Source organism: Columba livia, chromosome 1, assembly GCF_036013475.1.
Source record: "Columba livia isolate bColLiv1 breed racing homer chromosome 1, bColLiv1.pat.W.v2, whole genome shotgun sequence".
Taxonomy (NCBI): domain Eukaryota; kingdom Metazoa; phylum Chordata; class Aves; order Columbiformes; family Columbidae; genus Columba; species Columba livia.
Genome location: NC_088602.1, coordinates 34,797,343 through 34,810,439, shown reverse-complemented (window position 1 = coordinate 34,810,439; position 13,097 = coordinate 34,797,343).

Here is a 13,097-nt window from a genome sequence, read left to right as displayed (position 1 = left end):
CCATTCATAGTCTATTTGGTAAATATCATTATGTTGCTAATCTTTTTTAACACAAATAGTGTGAGAGCTGAATTTTCACTCATTCCTTTACAATGTTGAGAGCCACAGAGAATGAACTGTCAGCTTCTTATAACTGAATTCAAACTGTGCTAGTTTTATAAGTTGTCTGCTCACACATCAGAAATAGAGCTATCCTGAAAATATAAGTGAATAATAGATTTAATAAAATATGTTGTTTTCGCATGATAGAAACTATGTAAAATTGATTTGCATTTATTTGACATTTCATCTGAAAAAAAAATGGAATGAAACTTTCAAAATGGCATAACATTTCATTTCAACATTTTCAAAAGGAATATTTTGCATTTTTTATTTTGAAATGGCTTTTTCATATCAAAATTGACCTTGTTTAAAAATATGGGGATTCAACCATATATGGAACACGCAGGTTTAGTTGACTACTCATTTTAGTTTTGCCAGTGTGAAACAAACCACATTATTTTTGGGCCCCTGAACCTTTCCACCACCACCCCACCACCCCCAACCCCCAAAAAAAGGGAGATGTTCCAGTGTGATGTGAGTTGAGACAGTTATTTTTTTTTCCTCACAACTTTTTGCCTCAGCCTTCAAGTTGTGAACTCTATTACTTGTTATTTTCCTCACTAGAAACAAAACCCTTGGGTCGCATCCAACTTCATTACCCTCAAACACAATAGTGGAATTCAGATACTTACATGTAGGTGTCCAGGACACAGTTGTCTACACGTGGGATGGGCTACCTTCAAGAGGTAAAGTGAATATCACAGAGTCTGGAAAGGCACTGAGCACAACCTAGAGTAAACACGTACGTCTGATCGGATAAAGAAAACTGTAGTTTCATTGATCATGACAACTGAGGGACACACATTTGGGCATTCAGTTGAAGAGACTGTAAGCATCTAGGGCCAAGAGATGCATATGACATAGAGGCTTCACAACACCAGATAGAGGCAAGGCAATGTACCCTAAGGCACTTCAAATGGCCCTAAAAATGTCAGAATGCGCCACAGAATTAAGCCCCACATTTTTAATATAATCCACTTAATACGTGACAATACTCCAGAGGGTTATCCAGACTACCTACTTTTTATTATTTCATGTTTTTTCTTAAGGAGTGGATGAACCACTGTCAGACAGTGTCTAACTCTTTCTGTGGATAGTATCTATACAACTAGCTTAGAGTAAATACATCTTGTAGATTCATGAAGATGCATAAAATAAATTCTATTCTATCTGATTCATGTGGCTTTGCAACATAATATCATGAGTGAACTTTGAATGTTCACAGCAGACTCATCAACTGAGAGGACCGTGAATGAAACACAGCCAGTCACAACAAGTACTTCATGAGATATTCGTTAACATTTTGCAAAAAGGAAAAGTGGATTTGGTTCTATAATTAAAACATCCATGCCAAACCATTTGCTCTGTTAAAATAAAACTACTCTTTATTGTGTCATAGACAGCACATAGTTTTACTCGTGGAAGCCCAGGCAGTGTTCTAACTGGCACTTGGGGGGTTCACATTGCCAGCTTTAGGCTTCCCAGTGAAGTGCCAAAATTATGAGACCAATTTCCCCGGACTCTTTGCGTAACTCACAGAGAAAGAACAAAAGGAAACAATCTCCCTAAATGCTACTTAAACCTCAAACAGGAATCTGCTCTGCAGACCTCAGAGCCCCCCCAGTCTCATAGATGCTTCATATCATTAATAAATTAGCTTTTGGTTGCCCTCACATGGGTATTTAGATCATGTGAGATACCCTGGGGTACCATGGCTATCAGACAGGATAGACCCCTCTGGAATCACTGTGGGTGACAGGCAACAACAGCTCAGCCAGTTCTAGACCTAAACTACATTAAGGTCTAAGTGATTTCCTACTTCAGCTCAAATTTCCCAGAAGTTTATCTTGAATTACCCATGAACACTGAAAAGGAGCTCTGTTTTGAGGCTAACCATTTATTGACTGCCTAAAGCCCTATTACAATCCAGGATTAGGCGGACAGGTGACATTCAGGAGACTAAGACTCTTGGAAAAGCTCAGTTTATTCTGGTCTGGCAGAAATTCCATGGGAAGCCAAACGTCCCTCTTGTTGAAAAGGTTTTTTGTGGCAGCCGAAAAAGGTAATGTAATGATTTAACGGTAATATTTGAAATTCACTTCACTGTTTTTAGACTTGTTCCCCCCACAATTGCCTCCCGCTTGTCTGGGCTGAACAATCCCCCTGATGTGACTGTGGAGGTCCTTGAGATGTGCACCATATTTGGGACAAAATAATGCTATTATCATACAAATGATGCTGAAGAGCTGCCTCTGTTGTGCAGGCTACACTAAAAAATGAATGAAAAAAAGATTAGATTCTGTGAGATCCTTCCTTGCAGGAACACTGTATTGTAAAGCAGATTTACTTCATTTCCTTCAAAATCCCTCAGATAATGCAGGACAACGCTTTTCAATGGTTCCCACTATAAGCACTGCGTGTCTAAGTAAATGGGAACATGGTACACTTCAGAAATCATTGTAAAGAATTACTGTTTATCTGGATAAGGAAGGGTAGTCTTGAGACCCGATTATGCCTACTGGTCCGAAGGCATTGAAAACTCTGTTCTCATTTTCACATTCCTCAAGTAGCAAAACTTGACATCTGTGCAAAAACTGTCCCGCTGAACAAAAATTATGGCTGCTAGTGCAACTAAAAGGGCTAGGGTTTGTTGCTAATGAAACTTTCACCACATTTTCATCTGTCCTTCAGAGGAGTTTGCGGTTATTGTTTTTTTAAAGTTCCCACAGGAAATCTCAGCGGTTTTATCTGCACTTTGAGGGTCATGTAAAAGGTTGGGGCGTGTTTGAACACTGAAGAAATTATTCAGAATGCAGATTTGTAAATGAGAGCGATTATTTACTCAGAACAATTGAGCCTGAGCATAAAAGCCAGGAAGCACATATACAGCGAGAGGGCTAGATGCCAGCTCTACGTGCTCGCTGCCTATCTGGGTTTCTGAGCAGCCGTATCTCACAGTCACTGACACTAATGAGGGATGAAGATTTTCAGCATCTCACAGGCGTGACTGCCGTAGGGTTGTTTGCACAGACCATCCTGAGGTTTTCGTGCTTGCCATAGTTCATGGAAATACAGCAGTGGGGATATATCACCTTGCACCTGAACCTCCACTCCAGCCTTAAATATGTGGTACTGGTTGTGACTGCTGATATTTGTTTTCCTCTTTAACACTAGAACTGCCAAAATTGTAGTTATTCTGTATGACTTGACTGTATCCTGGCAACAATTTTCGTTAAAGGACGACAACACTGAATTCTCCTGAACAGCCTTTCCCTCCCGTATAACCTCACCCACATGCACAGAACATGACTGATATTTCCCTGACGGATTTTTATCTATGTCATGTAGAGAAATGCTGAAGTCAATCATTTGGTCATTTGTGTAGTGAAATCTGTTGTCAGCCGTAGTAGGGAGCAGGCTGCAAACAGTGCTGATTTCATTATGAACAAAGAGCAGGTATTGAAATGATGGAGGATTCAGCTCTGCCTCCTAAAGATTCCCCTCCACACGAAGCAAAGTAATATAATTGTTAAGAATGGAGGGGTACATTTTCAGAGTGCTTCACTCAGCAGTTTATTCTCCTGACTCTGATTAAAGTTAATGGGAGTCATGCAGCTGAAACCCCATGGATTGCACATGGTTTGATGACACAATACAGCTGCAGACGAAGGCAGGATTGTGAAGTCAGGTACAAAATAGCAATTTTTGCTCCATTTAACCATCATCTCTTTTTCAGCTCTCAGCACATTAACCACTTTTCTGCTGATCATGTCTACAATATCTAAAACTAAGCTCTTTGGAGCACCCTATTTCAGCAGTAAAACTGAGACCCTGTCAATACAGCCGCTAGGACATATGATAATACCTATCTTGTGTTTTGTTTCAAAAAGTAGAAGCATTGTTACAATGTGGGCTAATGTAGGATGGTTTTCACGTTGTTGCAAACTACTAATAATTTCTTATGAAAATACATGACAGATTAACTCCTGGGAATGCTTCACAGGTGTTACTGATAAACGCTGGTCAGTGCATTGTTCAATTAACATCATTTTGCATTGTATGAAATAAACTTGTGTGATTTATAGGTACAAAATAATTCTTGACCAAAGGTACACCGTGAACATATTTTACGAGCTGTAAACACACACTATTTCTTTAAAGGATAGTGTGCTAAAATCTTACTTAATGAAGTATTTAAGTGCCAGGAAATTTTAGTCAAGCACTATTTCTCTTGAAGACTATCAGTCCAGAAACCTTGAGGTATGTCCTCATTATTTGGTCACCCCATAATACTTTCAAAGCCAAGCTATTCAAAACCCTTCTTTCTGTTTTAGTACAATCCCTGTATTTATAGCTTTCACTTTTATCTTGTTAATACAATCTTCAGACTACCTTGGATGTGCTTCTTAGGACAACCTGTCCAAAACCCCACCATAGGCTGGCAGTGGAAAAACTTCTGGCTCATGTTTTCCAGATATATTTTACGTGGAACTCAGTTTCTCAAGCTGCAAAAAAGTATATCCATGATCTACCTGTGAGCCACAGAAATCCCTGTGCTGGATGCTGAAGCTACACACCAAGAGAAGATCTATACTACTAAAACATGGAGGATGAGGAACCATGCTGGACTGCTGATCATCCACATGGTGTTTCCTCACTCCCTGGCCCTGCTTTGAACCTCTCTGACTAGATTTCTTTAAGACTTAGTTTTAAAAGAACTTGAAATTCTCATCACTATGGACTGTGGCTGTGTGACTTGGACTCAGACCTATTTCCCCTGTATTATAGACAGTGCCAGCTATTTTTCTGAGGGTTGCAAAGACGTATTTTTGTGATCTGGTTATGAATCCACAATTCAATTTCCAGGAGGCGAATAGCTACACTTAAAAAGCCATTGATTTATTAATCTAACTATATTAAAATGCTTTTAGGAAAACTGCTTTGCAACAGAAAGCAGTTTCTTGCTCATATTTCTCCATATGAAAACATGAAGAGTTAACATCGGATAAAACTAAAAAAAAACTAGAAGATTATTATTGCATCTTGAGGCTCTTATGCTGTGACCATCACCCCAGATTCTGGACATCACTCCAGAAGATTAAAATAAGAAATATAATTGAGATCCTCCTCAAGCCTGATTCTGTGCCTGCAGACACAGCTCCAAACCTCTCTGGACCACTTCTCTTACTGCCAATACAAAGGAAAAAGCAGAAATTAGTCTGAGCTAGGGAAAAGAGAAAATACTTCCCATCTCCCACAGAGAAGAGACACGCAGTTAAAGCCCTCAGGCCCTCAATAAGAAGACATCAAAGAATCACTTCCAAAACGTAATCCGGTTCCCAAAGATTTGCACTAAGAAATCCCTGCAGGAGCTGGCAATGCCAGAAGCAGTACCAGTCCCCATCCCACTCCCTGTCCTGCATGGCAGGGTGTACTGTGCAGGGCAGAGATTGCACCTCAAAGTTTCTGAGGGATTCAGGTTGTTTGAAGGGAAAAGACCCCAGTAATCAGCAAGGAAACAAAAGGCCAAATGTATACACTGCCTAGCATAACCTGACTGTCCCTCTTTCTGCAAATCTACACATCCCTCAAGGGGAAAGAAGGTATAAAAGGAATGCTTTACTGATAAAGAGATCTTTCACAACTTCCAGCTGACTTTTTCTCCTTCCCCATTTATAAAAGGGTAGAATTTAGCATTAATATCTTCCCTTTCTTCACAGTGAGATTTTCTTGCTAAATTACTGTTAGTGAAAGATACTGTGGCTCACAGATAAAAGACGCCATACGAAGAGCTAACCATTATTATTACCATTTTAAAAACCAAACAAATCTCTTCCCCGTTTAAAACACACCAAAAAGGGAGATGCAGGAAATTTTAAATCAAGGTGCATTTGATCACTCCAAACTTTCCTGAGTTCCAAAGACCCAGCATCTCTACCATCACTGTTTCTTGGGGGTATTTTTCATCACAATAAAACGACTCAGCAGAGAATGTTTCCATTCAAAATGTTTCAAATTGCTTTTCTGTCAAATGCATAAAATGTCCTGCATTATGCATAAGAAGGACTTGTACCTCAGCTTTGCTAACATAAACAGTATTTCCAGCATAGGCAACTAATAGAACAGGTTGGTGCTCTGGGGTCTGTTCATAATACAGATGGTAGTGATTTGTGCAGCTTATGTGTGTGCTTCCCACATAAACATCAAGAACCTGAGTTCTCTTTTGCCAGTCTTTCAAACACTGATCTTCCAATGCACAGGCAATGGCAGCAATCCTCCATCGCCTCAGTCTTTCCAGAGCCTTCTTTGGCCCGCCCTGATTACAGATCAGGAGCTAATTGACTGAGTCCACAGATGCGTGTAAACTTAGCCAAGAACCCAGTAGGTTAACTAAGCTACGTCTCACTAGGTAAGGGCCCAAAAGGCATTCCCACAACCAGTTTCAGAGTGCCCAGCACTGAGGACATTTCCTGTCGATGTCTGCACAACACACTGCCCAGAGGGGTTTGTCAGGTATTTCTAAACAAGCTGGGTCAGTTCTGTGGCACAGCGCACTTTGGAAGCAAGCAAGCCACATTATAATTGCCTGCTAGCCAAGTGCTCATGTCAGCATCATGCTAAAACAGCTATCCTGTTTTTCAGCTTAAAGAAGCTCTCTATACTGCCAAGTGAAAGACAGCAAAGAGATTCCTGTCCTTGGTCCAAGAGTCACTGGCGGCTTTACATCATCTAGGCTCAGGGCCAGCACACAAGTGTCACTACAAGCAGTTGCACCGCAGGGCACAGACGTATCCTAGGTTCCCCATGCAATCCAATGAGGGACCTGAGCTTCTAAGAGGTGGCTGCAGAACAACCAACACTCTGAGCCAGCCAGAATGAAATGCCAAAGACTGAAATCTCCTAGTTAGTTGCCATTGCAACACTAAGAGTCAGAGCCAAACCCTGCACAAATCCATACAGCCTTCAACACTCATTGCAGCATGAGCAGGGAATAATACAGGGGCCGGGGTGTAAGTGTTGGTTGCAAATTCTCCATCCCTCATCTGAAAACTGTTTTACCATACAGGTAGGAATGCAATATCCCTGGAGACTGAGGGATAATGACAGCCCAGTTTCTCTGTCTCTCTCTGACAAAGGAGTCCCAGAGCTGGCTCTTGTACCTTAGACAGATTATATATATCTCATGTACACCATTCATCAACACAGGTAAAGGATGCAGACCTTGTGACTCTTCATGTTCAGGGAAGTTGCTTGGGCTAGAGTGTTAGCCTCCTTCTTAATTTCCCAGCTCCTTAGTGCTTTCCTTTCAAACCAGATGGGGTCCAACCCCACCAGCAGTACAGAAGACGGTGCCAGTTCAAGGTGAGATCTAAAGGTAACTGGTCCATCCTCCTCAATGATGATGAGAAGAATTGTAAGTCAAATGAAAGGAGAGATCGATACTCATTTTACAAGGTTTAGAAAACATGACCTATGAGGAAGGTGTGTAAAATGAGCTTTCTTTACCTAGAAAAGAGAAGACATTATAGATATATGAAAACCATTTTCCACTACATAAATTATTCTTGCACAGATGAGAGTTAACTATACTTTGAATATGTTGATGGCAAACAAAGAAAACATTCCCAAACTTCAGGCTGAGGAAGTCCAGTGACAGGATTATCACTGCATCCTTGCCCTCCACTTACATGCTTTTCTCCAGCCTCTGCTATTGGCCACTGTTACCTACAGAACACTGGGGCAGCTGAGACTTTGGTCTCAGTAACAGTCATGCTTATCTTCTTAAATCCACTTAATTTGCAGCAGAGAAGGTCTATGAAAAATTTCCTAGTTCCAAGGGTAGTTAAGTGCCCAAAGAGGCCACCTAGGGAGACTGAGAAATCTTCATCATTAGAGGTTTTTAAAGAACGGATTACACAAACAGCTGTCAAGGGCAGCTCAAACATTTGCCTTCAAGCAAAGCATTGGACAAGGAGATCCTCTGGGATCTCTGCCTAGGATCCTGTCACTCTTCTGCACAACCTCAGCCAGAAGCAACCCACTCAGATGTCTTCTCCCGGTGATACCTTCTGCCATCAGTGCATCCACTGGCTGTATAGCAGTATTGTCCGTCTCTTTCCTTCTCCAGCATAACACATGTACCAAAAGCAGAGAGATGTATGTGGGACGTGGCTGTGTCCTGCTCCTCCCTAGAAATCACATGTAGCAAGCAGAAGATAAAGAAGTTCGGGAACTGCTGCATTGGTGACTGGGCCACCACTTTCCAGACTCATTGCTGAGGAAAAGCAATGCTTTTAAGTCAGATTTGCCACAACCCATGGCCCAAGGCCAAGTACAGCTCAACTGGCCCAGAGAATGTAGGCCAGTGGCAGGAGCCATTCCCTGAAGACTCACAAGAACAGTTGCCCACGCAGCTTCCCTCACTTCATTTGCTTCCTCGCACGTGGCTAACAGCTTGCAAACTGGCAGCAACCCAGAAAGCAGAGGGGAAGACAGGATTCCTGCTAGACACACACATTTGCCCTCACATGTGCTCACTTCCACAAACCATAATGTTGCTATTCCTTAATTCTCATCTGTCCTAACCCAGATCAGCTACAAACTGAGCGTTTTTTCCTATTAGGAGGAGAATTCCTAGTCCTGCAAAATCACGGGGTTTTATGTGGTATGAAAAAGATCATGGCTGCAGGCTCTGTGCATGGTGCACACTTGTGCCGTTGGTCTCCAGCTTGCAGGGAGCAACTGTTGTGCAGTCACTAAAACACAAAGAAAAGAAGGAAAGAAATCAAATATTTACAGGAGGGAAAGTGATCCTACCCCACATGGTACAAATTTAGGGATGCATTGTAGCTACATAATGTGCACATAGCTACTGAAACAGTTTCCAACAGCATGTTTACACAGTTGTCTGGAAGCATATTGTTTGCTTACTTTTCATAGGCAATTTATATGCAGAACACGTAGCAGCATGCACGAAAATTCAGACAAAAACACAGATGCATGCAACAATCCCTGGCCAGCTCTTGCTGCTCTTTATTGTTTGTTGCTCACAAGTACCTAGGAGAGAGGAGGAAGGTGTACCACCCCAAACTAAAAGACAGGTATTTCCCTTGAGGAGCACACCATCACTGCTTAAGACAAGATACAAATGAATGTAACAGAGAATGAAGTAGTGACATACGGGAATGAATAATAAGAGAGTTTATATGTGCCAGCTTTATGCTCTCATGTGCCAGCTAATTGAATACATGATGCAAATAAATACCAGCCTCTTACTGAAGACAACGAGTTAGCTGTTGTCAGCTGGCAATTTATCAGGAGCTTAACAGAAGAAGCTGGCCTTCATGAGAAATTTAGAGCCACCTAGGGAAGCAGATAGATCTGTTTGGAGAGGGCATCCCAGAGAAAAGTGTTAGTGTGGGAGAAAGGGAAGCGTGTGTGACAAGGGAACAGGAGGATGAAGGAGGATGGCATCACTTAACAAAGCAGACAGGCTCAGGTAATGGGGCTGCTTAGAGGGAAAGATGTGAAAGTTCTGTAACAAATAAAAAAGACCTTGTATCTAACTTGTTAAAGATGGGGTGGGACCAAGAAGGACTGCAAAAGGCAAAGGAGGATGAATTTCTCACTGCACTTTGAACAGACCAGGGGGAACAAGGTCAGTGGGTGTCATGAAAGCCTGGGTGAAAAGGGTCAGAGTGAAAATTATGTCAATGCAGGTAAAAGCCACATCTCAGAAGTGGTGTGCAGCCACCAAACCAGTAATAGCCTGTGCTGGGAAGCATGCAGGTGAGGACTTCTCCATAGAATCATAGAATGCTAGGGATTGGAAGGAACCTCGAAAGATCATCCAGTCCAATCCCCCTGCTGGAGCAGGAACACCTAGATGAGGCTACACAGAAATGTGCCCAGGTGGGTTTTGAATGTCTCCAGAGTAGGAGACTCCACAAGCATCCTGGGCAGCCTGTTCCAGTGCTCTGTTACCCTCACCGAGAAGTTTCTTCTCAAGTTTAAGTGGAACCTCTTATGTTCCAGCTTAAACCCATTACCCCTTGTCCTACCATTTTTTGTCACCGAGAAGAGCCTGGCTCCATCCTCGTGACACTCACCCTTTGTATATTTATAAACATTAATAAGGTCACCCCTCAGTCTCCTCTTCTCCAAACTAAGAGACCCAGCTCCCTCAGTCTTTCCTCATAAGGGAGGTGCTCCACTCCCTTCATCATCTTGGTTGCCCTACACTGGACTCTCTCCAGCAGTTCCCTGTCCTTCTTGAACTGAGGGGTCCAGAACTAGACACAATATTCCAGGTGTGGTCTCATCAGGGCAGAGTCGAGGGGAAGGAGAACCTCTCTCAACCTACTAACCACACCCCTTCTAATACACCCCAGGGTGCCATTGGCCTTCCTGGCCACAAGGGCACAGTGCTGGCTCATGGTCATCCTGCTGTCCAACAGGATCCCCAGGTCCCTCTCCCCTACACTACTCTCTAATGGATCATTCCCCAACTTATACTGGAACCTGGGGTTGTTCCTGCCCAGATGCAATACTCTACATTTGCCCTTGTTATATTTCATTAAATATTTCCCCGCCCAGCTCTCCAGCCTGTCCAGGTCTCACTGGATGGCAGCACAGCCTTCTGACATGTCAGCTACTCCTCCCAGCTTGGTGTCATCAGCAAACTTGCTGATAGTACACTCTAGTCCCTCATCCAAGTCATTGATGAATGTATTGAACAGTACTGGCCCCAGCACTGATGCTTGAGGCACTCCACTAGATACAGGCCTCCAAACGGACTCTTCCCCATTGACCACGACTCTCTGGCTTCTTTCCTTCAGCCAGTTTGTAGTCCACCTCACTACCCGATCGTCCCAACCACACTTCCTCAGTTTAGCTATGAGAATGCTGTGGGAGACTGTGTCAAATGCATTACTGAAGTCAAGGTAGACCACATCCACCACCCTGCCATCATCTATCCACCTCGTTATATCTTCATAAAAGGCTATGAGGTTGGTCAAGCACGACTTCCCCTTGGTGAAGCCATGTTGACTGCCCCTAATGACCCTCTTATCCTTGATATGCCTTGAGATGGCACCAAGGATAAGTCGTTACATTACTTTCCCAGGGATGGAGGTGAGGCTGACCGGTCTATAATTACCCGAGTCTTCCTTCTTGCCCTTTTTGAAGACTGGGGTGACATTTGCTTTCCTCCAGTCCTCAGGCACTTCTCCCGTCTCCCAGGACTTGGCAAAGATGATGGAGAGTGGTCCACCAATGATGTCAGCCAGCTCTCCATATCCAAGGAGGAAAGAGAGGAGGAAATGCTTTGATTTTAACAGCTAGCTCCACTGAACTACCTTCATCCAAAGCTCAAAATGACAAGTCTAAGGGAAGAAGTGAAAAGATGTATTATCCCCTCTTCTTGAAGTGCTCCTTTGCAGAAGGTCCCTCTCTTCCCACGTGTAATCATTGCACAGATCAGAGCCGAGTCTCCTGCCTCAGGTGCCTCAAGTTAGGCGGTGTGAAATCCACTCATCAATGAAATTGCATCAAAGTCCCTGTACTGCAGTTGCCTGTGTCACCACACTGACAGATGTCCTCTCCTTTAGGCTCTGTGGCAGGTACTATTTATGTTCAATAGTGTTTATATACCCCAAAAACTCCACGGGGAGATGCCAAATCAATAGACCAAGAGCTGAAATATAGTCATTTCGTGCCTTTATTTCTGTGTTGTTAAGAGGACAATCATCTTTCTACAACTCTACAAAGCCTCTTATAACATTAACAGAAGCACAGCCAGCTGCCAGGGCCTCACCTCCCACACTGTCCGCCCCTCGGGACTCCCCCCACCCTGCCCAGGACCCCCCATGAGCCCCCCGGCACCATCAGCCCCTGCCCCAGCGGCGTTGCAGCAGGGACAGTCTCCAGCTCCCCACAGCCCTGCCATGCCTAGCCACGGGCTCAAATGAGCCAGACCCACCCATGTGCCTATGTCCCAGCCCAGCCTCTGCCTGTCCATGTCCCCAGGGAGGTGCCCAATAGCCAGGACTGGAGCTGCCCTGGTGTCCCCCCAGCTGCCCTGCTTCTGGCTGGGGCAGTGGGACAGAACAAGCTGCCAGACCCTGTCCTGATAGATCCCCAGGGGAGACCCAGCTGCACCCTGGCACCTGAGAAATATTAGCACTGGGCAAAACTCAGGGGACAAGTTCAACGTTGCCAGGATCAAAACATCCTGACCCAGCCCCTCCGCACAAGATATTTTAAGGTTTTATAAGTACAGGGATGTGATTATGTTTTATCTTCTCTGCAGCAATGTTGTGTGGTGCCCTGAAGAGTTGGCCCCTGCCACTATCTTCCCACCTCTGGGCCACCTCAGTGAGGTCCAGCTGTAGCCCAGTGCCAAGTCACACAGGGTCTGGGCCACACCGCAACCACATGTGGTGGGCAGCCATGGCATCCCCACCTCCACTGCCACCATGGAAGCCCCCAGTCCAGGCCGACTGTTGTTTCCAAAGGGGAGAAGGCTAGACCACAAGGACCTGTCCCTAGGAAGGACTTGAGAAGCACATTCAATTCACCAGAATCAGTCACATACACGCTAACACCAACTCCATCCCTAAATGGTGGTGAGCTGAGGAGCATCAAGGCCAATGCCGATGGCATTTCTTGATAAGTGGAGAGCTGCTCACCCTCCATGATACACACATAGATGTAGAAGAAAAAAAAAAAAAATTTGCAGTATTTTCTTCTTCCTTTCACAGACAAATCCTTACTTGGGTTGTTACAGATTATTCACACAGCAGCCTTGCCTGTGTTGACTGATCAGATTAATGCACCAATGCCTCCATGGCTTTCAAATTCATTTCACAGTTTTCCAAGAAACAGATGCTGATACCTGATAAGTGGCAGCACCTGGCTTCAAAACGTGTCATCAGTTCATCAGCCTCCAATGTCTCAAGTAACATCTCAGCCTGGTGGAGAAACGTTACCCTCAA